This window comes from Quercus robur, chromosome 2 (genome assembly GCF_932294415.1).
Source record: "Quercus robur chromosome 2, dhQueRobu3.1, whole genome shotgun sequence".
In the NCBI taxonomy this organism is placed as follows: Eukaryota; Viridiplantae; Streptophyta; class Magnoliopsida; order Fagales; family Fagaceae; genus Quercus; species Quercus robur.
In genome coordinates this window covers 37,293,241-37,308,234 of record NC_065535.1, presented here as the reverse complement: position 1 = coordinate 37,308,234, position 14,994 = coordinate 37,293,241, and the positions used below count along the sequence as shown (strand labels likewise).

Below are 14,994 nucleotides of genomic sequence, written 5' to 3'. Positions count from 1 at the left end.
GAAAACCAATGAAACCAACCGTTTCAAGGTAAAAACCTGGAGATGATTTGACCTAACTATTCTCAAGGTAAACAAATTCTATGATAAAATGGAAGATTACAATAGATTTAACCCTAAATCTAAAACTACCTCAAGTAGAACTTACTAACACGACCATGTGCAACTCTGACTCTAACGACTCTTCTATTTTGGATTTGCTGAACACTCCCTGTTTTGACTTTGAGCTCCCACTCAAAGGTTTCAGATCACCATCAATAGTTGATATTTTGCAGCAACTTGGTTCCACCAATTCTTGATTGTAGATCTCTTGATTCAACAAATGCTTGTTGGGTTAGAAAATACAGAACCTCTCAGATCTCACAGGAGTAACTCACAAGACTTCCAAGAACCTCTAAAACGTAGTTAGGGTTATCATTTAATACCAAGAAGTGTTTCACTTAAAACCCTAAATGTTTTTGTAGTGTTTGGATTGAAATAGAATTCTGTAGAAAAAATCCTGACTATGATTTTTGATCAGTTGAAACTTAATTTCGATCAGTTGAACCTCACAGAAATTAACTTCTCCTTTCTGTAGCTTATAAGTTCTTGAATCCTGATTTGTACTATCATGAGCAATGTCTAATACATAATCTAGACATGTTTTGATCTCGGTTTGCCAACATACATAAAAATAAAAATCTAAATATTTAACCCTAAATACTTAGAACCTAACAAATCTATTTGTTTGATTTGAGATATGCTTTTGGTGGTTGTTTGAATTGGAGCAAGTGGTTGGGTTGCATGGAGTATAAGATGGTCTTTTACAATATTTGGAGAGTTGTTTATTTATTTATTTTTAATTCCTTAATTTACATGATGTAATACATCATAACACTTAACAAGAAAGATTCATATGGTTTTGAAGTTAAAAGAAAGTAATAATGAAAATTGCAATGCTAGTTTTAACTAAGTTTCATTATTACAATTGCATGTTGTAAATTAAGGCAAAAATACAAATTACACCCTTTAAGTTTGATCAATTGTCATTTTGGTCTTGTAAGTTTTATTTTTGTCATTTTTGTCCAATAAATTAACATTTGTTGTTTCCATTAGTCCTTTCTACATTTCGTTAAAAGAGTTGCCGTTAAGGAGGACTAACGGTGACAGTAAGACTTATACAACCAAAATGACATGCCATTATCTTGACAACTTGACCTTTACCTTACATGTGTGATCAAACATGGATAAGAGTTGGATGTCACTAGGCAAGACACCTTATGATAGGCTAAGTCAACAATATATTGATGGGGGTGATGCCGTTTCTTCATTTTGCAATGGCAATATTTGGTGCTGAACTGACAAACTCCTCTTATTGTGCATATTCATTTGCTTCTACGTGGGATTATGCAATCACAATAAGTGGTACGAGCATGGAGAGCCTTGTGTATTGGACAATACTCATGATCATGAAATGTCAAACACTGATCGTTTGGGTGGTATTGATGCCTTGGTGGAAGGTAGATAATTGAGAGGCAAATCGATTGAAATGGCACAAGATGAGGAAGTGCATAATTTTGACAAATGGTTGGATGATGTTAAGCCTAGGGTCTTTCCTTTAAAGAAAAAAGAAGAAGCATATAAAACACCCCTAAGAGCATTCTAATTCAAATGTTGTTTTTTATTTTTTATCATGTTGTTCTTTTTTGGGGTTTGTTATTGATTACTAATTCTTGCTTATTTTCTTCTTTAAAAAAAAAAAAAAAAAATCTTGCTTATTTCCTATTTTAGGACTCTATACAATTTATTTGCATAAGTAGCTTAAGCTACCTAGATTTTAAGAACCGTAAGGACAACATTCAGTAGTTTTTCTTTTCTCCTCTTTTTTTTTTTTTTTTTTTAAATATTTTTTATATTTTAATTTTCCCATTCAAACCTCTGGGAAAATTTTCTGTCTAATACCATCCACAATTGGTATGTAAGTTTTTTAGATCTAGCATTTTGGCATTTCCTTAACTGTTCCCAAGGATTTCTTTAATAAAGTCATCTGATTTGTAAGTATGGTGGTAGTTGAGTACAAAACTACTTTTGAGATTACATCCATGGATTTCTCCTTTGGGCTTCAATGGTTTTCTTGATGCCTGTTGGAACATTTTATGGTCATAATGTCAAATAGAGTGGAATATGAAGGAGGCTCAAACCTCGTGATGGCGGCTTACACTAAGGCTGAAGATGGTGTTCTTGTAGAGCTCATGAACAATGAAGCTGGCAGTAGTGACTCCAATGGATTTTTTTTAGGGGATTAGTAAAAAATTTAAAACAAAAGAGAACTTGAATAGATTGACATCACAATAAATAAATATAAACCCACAAATACATAAAGTTTTATAATTGCTAGCATATAAACTCAAGAGTTTTTATTTATTATTTATTTACTAGCATATAACCCATGCAAATGCATGGATACATTTAAAATTAAACACAATTTTTATTATAAGATTATAAATAATTATTCAAATTATTAAAAAAAATAGTGTGGTGTGTCCGAGGACTGAGAAGGACGAGGAGCGGGATGTTCCTCACCAAACCATTTGTAAAGTGCCTCAGATCTGAGAAGGTGGCCAACCCGAGTAGAGGATGGGAAAGAGGCATGGTGTCTTATGAGTGCCCAATAAGGAGAGGTAACACTCTGAGGGAGAAGCAGTGGGGTGTAGGAAGCTACCTGAAAAGATATACCTACCACCCCCCGCATTAAATGCTCTGTAGCAAACTTATCCGCTGCATTAATGAAGAGGTGACCCCTGAGCAGTATTTTCACAGCTAGCAACTCTTTCTACCACCTTCAGCAGAGCCTTGATGGGACAAGTACTAGAGGGAGAGTTTTGGGATGTACACATGGAAGGTCATGATGCAAAGAAATAGGATATATAAGAAGAAAGAAGTTTTGAGATGATGGGACTTTTTTGGGGAAAAAAGTAAAAAGGAGAAAGAACATTGTATAAACTGAAATAGCCTTAGAAAGACTTATATAAGAACACATCCTCAGGAAGGACCAAGGAGATCTTTTTTACTTATTTGACTCTTTTTTCCTTGATTGTGACCTGCATCATTAGCTAGAAACTTGATATACAACTGTATTGTGATTGCCTTCCCATCTCTACACTAAAATAACTCTATTGTTCGGCTTGGGTTGAAGTGCAAGGCACCATTATTCTAAGTGGGTTTGGGCTTCCAAATCTAGATCTTACAAATAGCATTTAACACATGCATACAAATAAATTAAACACAATTTTTATTATAAAAATATAAATAATTATTTAAATTATTTTTAAAAAAAGTAAACGTAATTAGTCACATATTAAAACTCTTATTTAAATTTAATACTACTTATGATCATTTTTTTTCCTAATTTTTAATAAAATAGAATGTGTGGTGATTTTTATTGAGTATATGTGATTGGTTTTGTTTTGTTTTTTTTTTTTTTTTTTTTTTTTTTTTTTTTTTTTTTAAATTTTATAGTTCATTAATATTAGATTCTTAATATTTTGCACTCATTAACTCACTTAGCACAAAGATTAAAAACTTAGGTAGACACATGGCACAAACTTAAGTAGATAATTATGATGTAGTCTTCACATAAATTTAGACACATGGCACAAAATTGGATTTTAATTTCAAATTTTAATTAAATTTTCTCTGAGTTTTACCTATTAATATATATATATATATATATATCCTTTTATTTACCATGAGTAATAGAGTTTTACGTAGACCAAACTGTTGATAATAAAGTTTAATATGAGGTAATTTACTTAAATAATTAATGAAAGTGTAGACACTTATTGCAAAGAAAGATAGTCACTGCGTGCAACTAGCACTTCTAAGACCAACCTTTTATTATAAGTATATTGTATATATAACATTTCTACCTTATAATTAATAGGTTGAAACTCTTACTTACATTTAAGTACGAAAACATTTAACAATAGATGGATGATTTTATCTAGGTAAGTGAGATGCTCATCTCAGTTTTTACGATGAGTATTATATGAATGGGTCACTTGGAATTAAGAAAATTAAAATTAACACTTGACACTTGACACAAAATTAAAATTAACACTATTTATGTAAACTCATTATGTCACGACCCAAATCCATGGATCATGAATTTAGATATATGACTAACTTGCTAATCTTGCATAACTCAATAAACATAATTAATTCCAAACTAAATAAAACTCCAAATAAATAATGTTCTTAATAAACCTCTTACAATATCTAAAATCCAAAATTTAGAAATAATCGCCAAATACTGTAAAATCTTAAGCAAAATAAAAATAATTAAAAGTCCTATAAGGCTTCAATCATTATTGAAGTCGCCTAAAAACTTCCACGCTCTACCTTGCACCTTACAAAGTGATCCAAAGGTTCTGCTTCCCAACTAAACTTTAATCTGAAAATTATAATTGATGGGGGTAATCCACACATTTAGTAAGCAATTATACACAATACACAACATAATAGAGTCAAGCAAAGCACAAGTATTTTTTATTTCACAAATTCACTCGTAATACATATAAAATCAAATCTTAAAATCATTTGAAAACACATACAGATAATTGATCAGAGCACAATGTCACATATACACATAGCACATATTCTCACATACAATCCTGTGAGTGGAGACCAACATTTAACTCCTGTTGGTGAGGGTTCAATATTTAATCTCACATACAACCCTGTGAGTGGGCTTACATATATATTTGATCAATTTATTAAAAAAAAACATTTAGTGAGTCATATATCACAAAAGCAAAGTTTATACAAAAGTAGAATAATTCACTTAATGGTAACAATCACTCCAAATATAGAGGCATATTGAAGATCAAAATATCAAATTGAAACATAAACCAAAGGATGCTTGACTCTCTTGGGGAATGAATAGGAACTAAGGAGTTTATACAAGTATTTTACGATTATTGAGTAAATCTGAAAATTCAATTTGCTAAAAGAAATGTTTTAAATACCATTTGGAAAATAGGAATATAACTATGAAATCACTTGGTTTTAGACAAATTTAAAGAACAAGAACCTTTTTAGAAAACTTACATTGAAACTCAATTCTTTTATGAAAATAGTTTAGTTTAGAAATCATCTTTTAAATGAGATTCAGACGTTCAACATGTTATTTAAAATTCGAAATTTCTCTTTAAAACATTATTTCAAAGTCAAAGTTTCTCTTTCAATGTTTCTCAAAAAAAAAAAAAAAAGTGTTTCTCTTTCAATGATGTAAAAATGTTTTTGATAAACTTTAGAAAACGTAAGCTTAAAACTTCTAAGAGCCTAAAGAAAAAAACTTATGCATATTATGCATAATTACTTACCTCCACTTTAGTCTTCCGTAAGCTCTAAACAAAAAAAATACTTTAATCAATAAGCATGAAATTTTACGATCATAAACTATTTTCTAAAAATACTAAAATCCTCCACAACCTTCTCTTTTTCCTAGAATCATAATATAGTTAGATCCATGGTTGTCAAAATCCTGATCTAGATCATACAATCCTACAATATTACAATCCCACCTGCCCAAAATGATCCGGATCTTTCAAGGATCTTTGCTATCATTCAGGATTGGTAGGATCGTACGATTCTGATGATCCTAAACGACTTTGATTTCTTGTAATCATCTTTAACTTGACAGAAAGCTTAGTTGGACCCAAATGAAAAATAAAATCCCAATGGACCAAGTTTTTCCACTCTAATGTAGAGAGAGTGTCAGTTGGACCCAAATAAAAAATATCCCAATAGAGTGTCATGTTTTGAGATTTTTGGCTTCTTTAAATGATGCTTACAAATTGATGTAGTGATGTATGGTAATTATATCAATGAATGTCTAATTTATGTAATTATTTAACATACCAATGTATATTTTTTGTTTTTTTTCTCAAATAATGTAGGATCTTACAATTCACGATCCGATCTTACAATCTACAATTCCACCTACCTCCCACGATCTTATGTAGGATCCCGATTTTGACAACCTTAGTTAGAACTATTTATATGTAGAAACATCAAATCCAAATATACTATACGTAATAGTTATTCTAAAGTAACTGACCATATATCAAATATCAAATTAAACCAACTACAAGACTTCATGTTATTATTATTGAACGCCACCTTGTGAAGGTTCTCTTTAGGTTCTCTATATACTATTTTCGTGTTTGTGTGTTCTAATAAGTATTAATGTTTCCTAATATATATATATATATATATGGATGTTTATCCCACATTGGTTGTGTGTGTTAGAGTTTCAGTTCTTATAACCCTAAGCTACTACTACAAAGGTTAGACTCTTTTTTAGTAGTACTTTGGTTATGTAATATATTATAAACCTGTTTAAAAAATTCTATATACTACTTTCATGTTTGTGTGTTCTAATAAGTATTACTGTTTCCTTAAAAAAAAAGGGGATGTTTATCCCACATTAGTTGTGTGTTAGAGTTTCAATCTTTATAACCACAGGCTACTACTACAAAAGTTAGGCCCTTTTGTATTGTAGTGGTACTTTGGTTATGTAATATATTATAAGCCTGTTTAAAAAACTCTATATACTACTTTCGTGTTTATGTGTTCTAATGAGTATTATTGTTTCCTCAAAAAAAAAAAAATATATATATATATATATATAAATATATATATATATGTATAGGAATGTTTATCCCACATTGGTTGTGTTTGTTAGAGTTTCAGTTCTTATAACCACAGGCTACCACTACAAAGGTTGGGCCTTTTGTAGTGGTACTCTGGTTATGTAATATATTATAAGCCTGTTTAAAAAACTCTATATACTACTTTCGTGTTTATGTGTTCTAATAAGTATTACTGTTTCCTCAAAAAAAAAAAAAAAAATAGGGATGTTTATCCCATATTGGTTGTGTGTGTTAGAGTTTCAGTCCTTATAATCCCAGGTTACTACAACAAAAGTTAGACCCTTTTGTTTTGTAGTGATACTCTGGATATGTAATATATTATAAGCATGTTTAAAAAACTCTTTATACTACTTTCGTATTTGTGTGTTCTAATAAGTATTATTGTTTCCTCAAAAAAAAAAAAAAATATATATATATATATATATATATAGAGAGAGAGAGAGAGAGATGTTTATCCCACATTGGTTGTGTGTGTTCGAGTTTCAGTCCTTATAATCCTAGGCTACTATTATAAAGGTTAGGCCCTTTTGTAGTGGTACTTTGGTTATGTAATATATTATAAGCCTGTTTAAAAAATTCTATATACTACTTTCGTGTTTGTGTGTTCTAATAAGTATTACTGTTTTCTCAAAAAAAAAAAAAAAAAAAAAAGAAGAAGTCTAGTCTAGTCCTTCAAACCAAAATCTTTCATGCTCCAAAATCTAATAACCAAATCAAAACATAGCAACGATACATTTAAACGGAAATTCTATTAATCTTTAATGAAATTACATGCCAATATTTATATGACAATAGTTCTAATAAAATAATAGATCCACCATTGTCAAAACTAGGGAGTGATTAACACTAGCTACAGCCTATAGACAATGCCTCCAACCGTCCCTGCACTTTTCTTTTTCTTTTTCTTCTTCGGCTTTTGGTTAATGCATATAATGAAGACACCCTAGAGCATTCCAAGATTTTATAGCTTCTAATTAACCTCAATTTAAGGTGTTATTAACTACTGACCTATTTAGATAAGCTGGAACTCCGAAGGATTCCAATAACTCTTAGACTTCTTATTCAAATAGGTTTTTATTCTCTTATCTTTTTCCTTAAATGATAAGGAGACTAAAAGTTTTAATTCCCTTATCTTTTTGTAACTGAAACAAAAATAAATGAGGACTACACGTTTCCTAATTGTGCAGGTTATTGTTTCATCTCTTACTTTGGGTAGAATTCTTTGTTTGGCCACAAAATTACATCTTATATGTAGCATATCCAAAAACTAACTATAAAAATAATCCTATCATGACACTACGTGCTTATTCACATCACCTCTCAAAGCTAAATAATAATTAATAGTAATGATGCTTGAAATCATCAGTATATTATTCGTCCAACAGAGCCAACGTCTTCTTTAGATGCTTGCAAAATAAAGGAGAGATTTTGGTGGAGAAAACACCAGTGGAGTGTTTTCTTAAAACCCTCTGATGATAAAGTCAGAATTATAACTTTAACTAGTAATGGATAATCAAAGCTTTTTATGGGTTTCTAGAATGTTTTGTGTGTGTAACTTTCCTTCATTTGTTTGATTCCTTTTATAGGAGCTGGACCTTGTAACCTGCCTTTATTACACCATAAATCAAGCTTTATTGCCTTTGTAACGTATTAGGAAATTAAGTTGACCATCTTTAATGATCAACGGTTACAGAACCTGCTGAAGGTTTTGTTAGTTACTGATGTACATAAATCAGCATTAATGTCCATTTATTATTGTACGGCATATAGTCAGAAGCCTCCTTCATCGAGCCCCAGTTAGGGAAGGCCCATGAACAATATCACTCTTGGGCTTATCCCCTCATGTTCAGCCCATGAGTGGCCCAAGAACCTTAGCCCGTTGATCGATATCTTGGTATCTAAATACACCTCAATTATCCCATGGTTGGCTAGGGCACCAACAATGTTTGGTTAATCCTCGGCTGACTATAAGTGCCCTGGGAGATTGTGTTGCCGACCAAGTTTTGGTGGCTAGCACCAGTTCCAACGTGATAACTCTCATTCCCAATGAAATTTATTGTTGGTTAGGAATAATTAACTTGGGCCCCACCCACACGAGTGGAATTAGACAGTAATCATAGTTCCACCACTAGCCTTAAGCTATAAATAGCAGAAGGAACAATGAGATAGGGGTTGGAAATTCGTATGTAAGATTGAGAGTGCAACCGAGCACACCTCAAAGAGTGTTCCTGTGTGTATTCTACTCCTGAGCTCGCTCAAGGACTGCCCTTAGTAGGACACCCAATACCCACTATACAAATGAATTGTGAGCCCAAACTTTAGACCCAGTAGAATTAAGGGCTTTGGGTACGCACAATTATCATTTGGACGAAACATTTTCTGACTCATCAAATAGTGATGATAAAATCAAGATATTACACATTATTACTTATTTTATTATTCAATTTTAATTATATTGTTAAAATATTACTTTTAATTTATATATAATTCTTGATTAAGTGGAACATTATACCAATACATTACTAGTTTAATTATCACCAAAGAAAACCTTCAAAAACAGTTTCAATCCAAAACACACCTACTTTTTATGTTTTCTATATTTTCTTTTTTAATAGATATTGAGGAGGTAAATAGGTGATCCCTGTTTGAAATGAAACATGCAGTAATAGTAGGCATTCAACCCAGCCTGCCTGATGGCTGATCGCACTCGCTTTTGAAGTCATCGGCTGTTTATTATGTTTTTGTTTTGTTTTGTTTTGTTTTGTTTTGAAACCATTTGTTTTTGGAATAATTTATTAATTAAGGGTCATGCTAACGAGTGCATTTAGGGCAATTGTTAACAATCCATTTGAAGAAAGTTTTGACACCACTTTTATGAGAAATGAAAAAAATGTCAAAACATTACTTTTTTTTTTCCCATAAAATCTTTCTTTAACGTAAAAATTTTTTTTTCCCATTAATAATTACTTCCTGGGCCTTGAAGTCACTGCGTTTAATGAGATTTGGCTTTCCGTTTTGTATTTTGTAAATTTAGGTATAACTTAGAGCATTCTCATCAAAGGTACTAAAAATTCTAAATGCTATTTTTTATCATTTTTAACACCTCAAATCACAAAAACACACCTACAATAAAGATGCAAAATGCTAAAAATTTTAGCATTAAGCTACGGTGAGCTGTTATAACAGCTTACTGAAGCTAGATTGTAAAAAAAAAAAAAAAAAAAAAAAAAAAAAAAAAAAAAAAAATTATATTCTCACTAATGATGGTTGTGGTCCAACGATGGTCGTGGGTCGTGGTCTAATGGTCCGATGGGGTGATTTGATTTTGTGGGTCTGGGTTCCGTGGTTTGATTTCATGGGTTTGGGTTCTGTGTTTTGATTTCAGCGGGGTGATTTGATTTTGTGACTTGGTGGGTTCGTGGGTCTCTGACTAGTGTGGGCATTGGCGTTGAAGGGAGATCGGCGTAGGTCATCGGCTAGGATTTCGGCGTGGGTCATCAAGTTGATCGATGTGGGTCTCTAATTGGCATGGGTCTCTGATCATCGTGGTGGTCATTGGAATTGTGGTGGCTAGCCAAGAGGGAGAGAGGATGAAAAAAAATAAAAACAAAAAAGGAATAAAAAATAATAAAGAAATAATATTTAAATGAATTTGTAAAAAAAAATTGAAGTTTTGATGTTGAGTGTATTCTAAAGTGAGATGTTAAATGTTATAAAGTGGCTTTTTAAGATGCTAAATGCTAAAATTTTTAAAACCCTTGATGTGAATGCTCTTAGGAGTACAACGTTTGACCCTCGACATGAACAACAAGACAAGGGAACAAATTTTGATTTGACAATTTTTATCTAAAACTTTTGACAACCGTTGCGTATTGTTAGTGATATGTAAAAAAAAATGATATAGATGGTTAACCAAAATGAGAGCTAGTAAAAATTTGTCAACTTAACTATTTCTGTTGTGCTTCTCAAAAAAAAAAAAAAAACTATTTCTGTTGTGAAATTTTTTGTGTTTCTAGCATTACTCTTTTGTAAGGTTGTAAATGAATTAAACTATTTATGAAGAGCTTGAGAAAAAAAACTTGTTTATATTTATTTGTTTAGTAAACAAACCAAGTTTATTTAGGCTTGATTACTAAACCAGTCAAGCTCAAACATAATAATATGTTTTTGAATAAACTTGTGAACATGATGGCTCAAATTAACCATATATAATACTATATATTTATATGTATACTTGTCTAAAAATATATTTATATAGACTTGAAATTAGGTGGTATAAATTTGTAAATTGGTTCATATGATATTGTGCAAGCCTGAAATGAGACTGTTGGGCTCAACCTCACTTGGGCTCATAATTTATTTATAAAGTGGGCTTCAGGATTTCCTACTTTGGGTCGTTCTCGGCACAGAGACTCAAAGTAATGTTCCTCCTCTCTTCCTAAATGATTGTTTTTTCTCTCTCTTTTTTCTGAACCCATTCTCCTTCCCTAACTTCTTCTATTTATAGCTTTTAAGTTAGTGGGGAGATCATGATTACTGCCATTGTTAGTGCAATTGAAGGTCCAATATTATCTGTTATAAGTGGATGTTTAGGTGAGAGTGAAATTGTTAGGAGTCTTAATTAGGAGGATTGCTAAATGTAATGACCATTGCTATTTTAATTGGTTAAGTGCTTGGCTGCCTGCTAAGGTACCTAATTAGCTAAAATAGCAAAGGTGAGTATGTAGGAACTACAATAAGGTTATAGGGATGCTTGTACCCGAATCAGGTGTGAAGGTTAGTGAAGTTAGTTGTGACAGCTAGAACAGCTGGAGTGTGAGTTAGTTACATAGCTGTAAGCACAGCCATGTGCAGTCACTTACCAAAGAGAATTGGGGTATAAGGATGAGAGGATGTAACCATAAGGGGATCAATACAGTAAAGCTCATTCTTCTTTCTGTTACTCTATTCTTCTTCTCCATTCTTTCATTCATCCCAGGAGGCTTAGCTAACCTCGAAATTTAGCTATTATCACCTCATCAATTCAGCAGTTAACAATTGGTATCAGAGCAGAGATTCTGTGACTAATGGCTGAGACACGATCAACAGCTGCCATGGCAGCCACTAATGAAGCTATTTCTTCTCTTCGAGCTACTTCTGATCATCATGGCAAAAGCATCCAGGAAATGCAAAAGATTCAGGAGATTCATACCAGAACAATGAATGAGATGAACCAACATCTTATTTCAATTCTTCAGAAGTTAAACACGGATGACAATAGATCACAGGAACCTTCATCTACAATTCCTAATTCTTCAACAATGACCCTTGGCAAACCTGTTAGGCTTAATTTTCCTCGCTTCTCAGGTGATGATCCTGCTAGCTGGGTTTATAAAGCTAATCAGTATTTTGCCTATTACCAAACTCCAGCTATGGAGAAACTTTGGTGGCTTCCTTTCACATGGACCAAGAAGCTCTAGTGTGGTACCAGGACGCAGAGGATGCTGGAATTTTCTGTAATTGGGAGGGTATGGTACAAGCCTTGTATGTCAGATTTGGATCAACACCATATGATGATCCAATGGAGGCCCTTACCAGGTTGAAACAGACTTCATCAGTAGCTGTTTACAAAGCTGAATTTGAGGCCTTATCAAATCGAATCAAAGGCTTATCATCAACACACAAGATGAGTTGCTTCTTAAGTGGTTTGAGAGATGAAATCCGTTTGCCTGTGAGAATGTTAAATCCACCATCATTGAATGCAGCCTTTGGTTTGGCTAAGATTCAAGAGGAGTATTGGAGCAGTTGCAAAAGGAGTTCTAGAATCCAACAAGAATCGGGTAAGCCATCTATTTTGGGTCCTCCTAGAGTCAACACATTTTTAGAGGCCAAGTCTAGAATTCCAATTAAAAGAATCTCTCCTGCTCAAATGGAAGATAGGAAAAAGAAAGGATTATGTTATAATTGTGATGATAAATGGAGTCCTGGTCATAAATGTAAAAGTGCCAAGATATTTCTGCTTGAGGGAATTGATTTGGGACTTGATCCACAGTCGGGTGTCAAGATTACTGAGTTGGAAGAAGACCTGGGAAGTTCAAGGGCTGAGAAAGAAGACACTAATGCCAATCTTGAGGAGGTTGAGATAACCTTATATGCTTTAATTGGCAACCCCATGCCTGGTACTATGAGGATTAGGGGTAAAATCAATGGAGTAAGTATGGTAGTGTTGCTTGACACAGGCAGCACCCATAACTTCATTGATGCAGCCTTAGTCCCTGGACTGAAATTAGCAGTTGACCAATCACAGACACTGGAGGTCAAGGTAGCCAATGGTGCCTTGATCAGGACTAAGGGATTTTGTGATCAAGTACCAGTCTGCTTGCAGGGAAGGGAGTTTTCTATTCAATTCCATGTGTTACCACTTGGAGGCTGTGATGTGGTGCTAGGAACACAATGGCTAACTACATTGGGGGATATTCAATGGAATTTCCAATTCTTAACTATGGAATTCTGTCATCAAGGGCACAACATCAAGCTGCAAGGATTGAAGCAAACTGATTCACATCTCATTGATGGTGACCAATTTCTTAAAACCCCAATCAAAAAGGGTCTGTTGGTTCATATTTCAAACACTTCATCACTGGAGAAACAGGCTGCATTACCTGTGGCAGTAACTGATCTATTGAAAGATTTTTCTCATGTTTTTGATACTCCAATAGGTCTGCCTCCTCTCAGGGGTCATGAACACCACATTACCCTTAAAGATGGAGTTCAACCAGTCTGCCAGAGGCCATACAGGTATCCTTTTTATCAAAAGAATGAGATAGAAAAAATAGTTAAGGAATTGTTGAATGCTGGTTCTATAAGGAATAGTTGCAGCCCCTTTTCATCTCCTGTTTTGTTGGTGAGGAAGGCAGATGGTTCTTGGCGTATGTGCATTGATTATAGACAGCTTAACTTGAATACCATTAAGGATAAGTTTCCAATACCTGTTATTGATGAATTGCTTGATGAGCTGAATGGTGCTTGCATTTTTTCTAAACTTGACTTAAGGTCGGGCTATCATCAGATTAGGATGAGTGAGGAAGACATTCCTAAGACAGCCTTTAGGACTCATGAAGGGCATTATGAATTTCTGGTTATGCCCTTTGGACTCACTAATGCTCTTTCAACATTCCAGTCCCTAATGAATCAAGTGTTTCGACCCTACCTTAGAAGGTTTGTTCTTGTGTTTTTTGATGACATTCTGGTGTACAGCAAGTCCCTAGTTGAACATATTTCTCATCTCAAAACTGTATTGGAGGTGTTAACCAAGGAGAAGTTATTTGCAAAGAAATCCAAGTGTGTCTTTGCTTGTGAAGAGGTGGAGTACTTGGGCCACTTGATTTCTGGTGAGGGAGTAAGGACAGATCCTAGGAAAACAATGGCAATGCAACAATGGCCTACTCCAAAGGATGTTAAGGCCTTGAGGGGATTCCTAGGTCTCACAGGGTATTACAGGAAGTTTGTGAGAGGGTATGGGCAGATTGCAGCACCACTGACAGCCCTTTTGAGAAAAGATTCTTTTGCTTGGACTGAAGAAGCTGAGATGGCATTCCAGAATCTCAAGTCTGCTATGTCCAATCCACCTGTCTTAGCTCTTCCAAACTTTGATAAACTATTTGTGGTGGAGTGTGATGCTTCAGGTGTTGGGTTGGGAGCTGTGTTAATGCAGGAAGGGAGAGCTATAGCATTTCACAGCCAGGCTCTTAAAGGCAGGAGTTTAGCTTTATCAACTTATGAAAAGGAACTGCTAGCCTTGGTCACTGCTGTGCAAAGGTGGAGGCCATACCTGGTTGGAAACTCCTTTCTGGTAAGGACAAACCAGCAGAGCCTCAAGTATATTCTGGAACAGAAAATTGGTACACCAGCCCAACAAAAGTGGATCACCAAGCTGCTAGGGTATGCCTTTATTGTGGAATATAAGAAGGGTAAAGAAAATGTAGTAGCTGATGCTTTGTCCAGACAGGTCCCTAGTGATGAAATCTCATCTCAAAATGGGGTTTTGTGTATGATTTCTTTCCCTACTCCTGACTGGTTAGCTCAACTTAAGTCCAGTTATGCTACTGATGCCCATGTTAAGAGTATTTTGGAAGCTTTTCAATCAGGTAAGGAGGGTCCTAAGGGATTTAGTATGCACAATGGGCTGCTGTTGTACAAGGGCAGGATGTATGTGGGGTCATGTGAAGCCTTAAAAACAGCTATTCTGCAGCAAGTACATGATGGGCCATAGGGGGGACATTCTGGGGTCCTTAAAACTTTGCACAGGGTTCAAAGGGACTTC

The 14,994-nt window shown here is 33.9% G+C and overlaps 1 protein-coding gene across 1 annotated transcript in view; it reads right to left on the bottom strand.

Annotated features, from left to right (window-relative positions):
* The window catches only part of LOC126713577 (glucuronoxylan 4-O-methyltransferase 3), a 76,261-nt gene extending 62,669 nt beyond the window's left edge, over nucleotides 1-13,592 (bottom strand). The window contains exon 1 of the mRNA XM_050413347.1: nucleotides 13,589-13,592. The gene's annotated coding sequence lies outside the window, so the exon portion shown is untranslated. The remainder of the gene's footprint in view (nucleotides 1-13,588) is intronic.
* Between the last annotated feature and the right edge of the window lie 1,402 nt (nucleotides 13,593-14,994).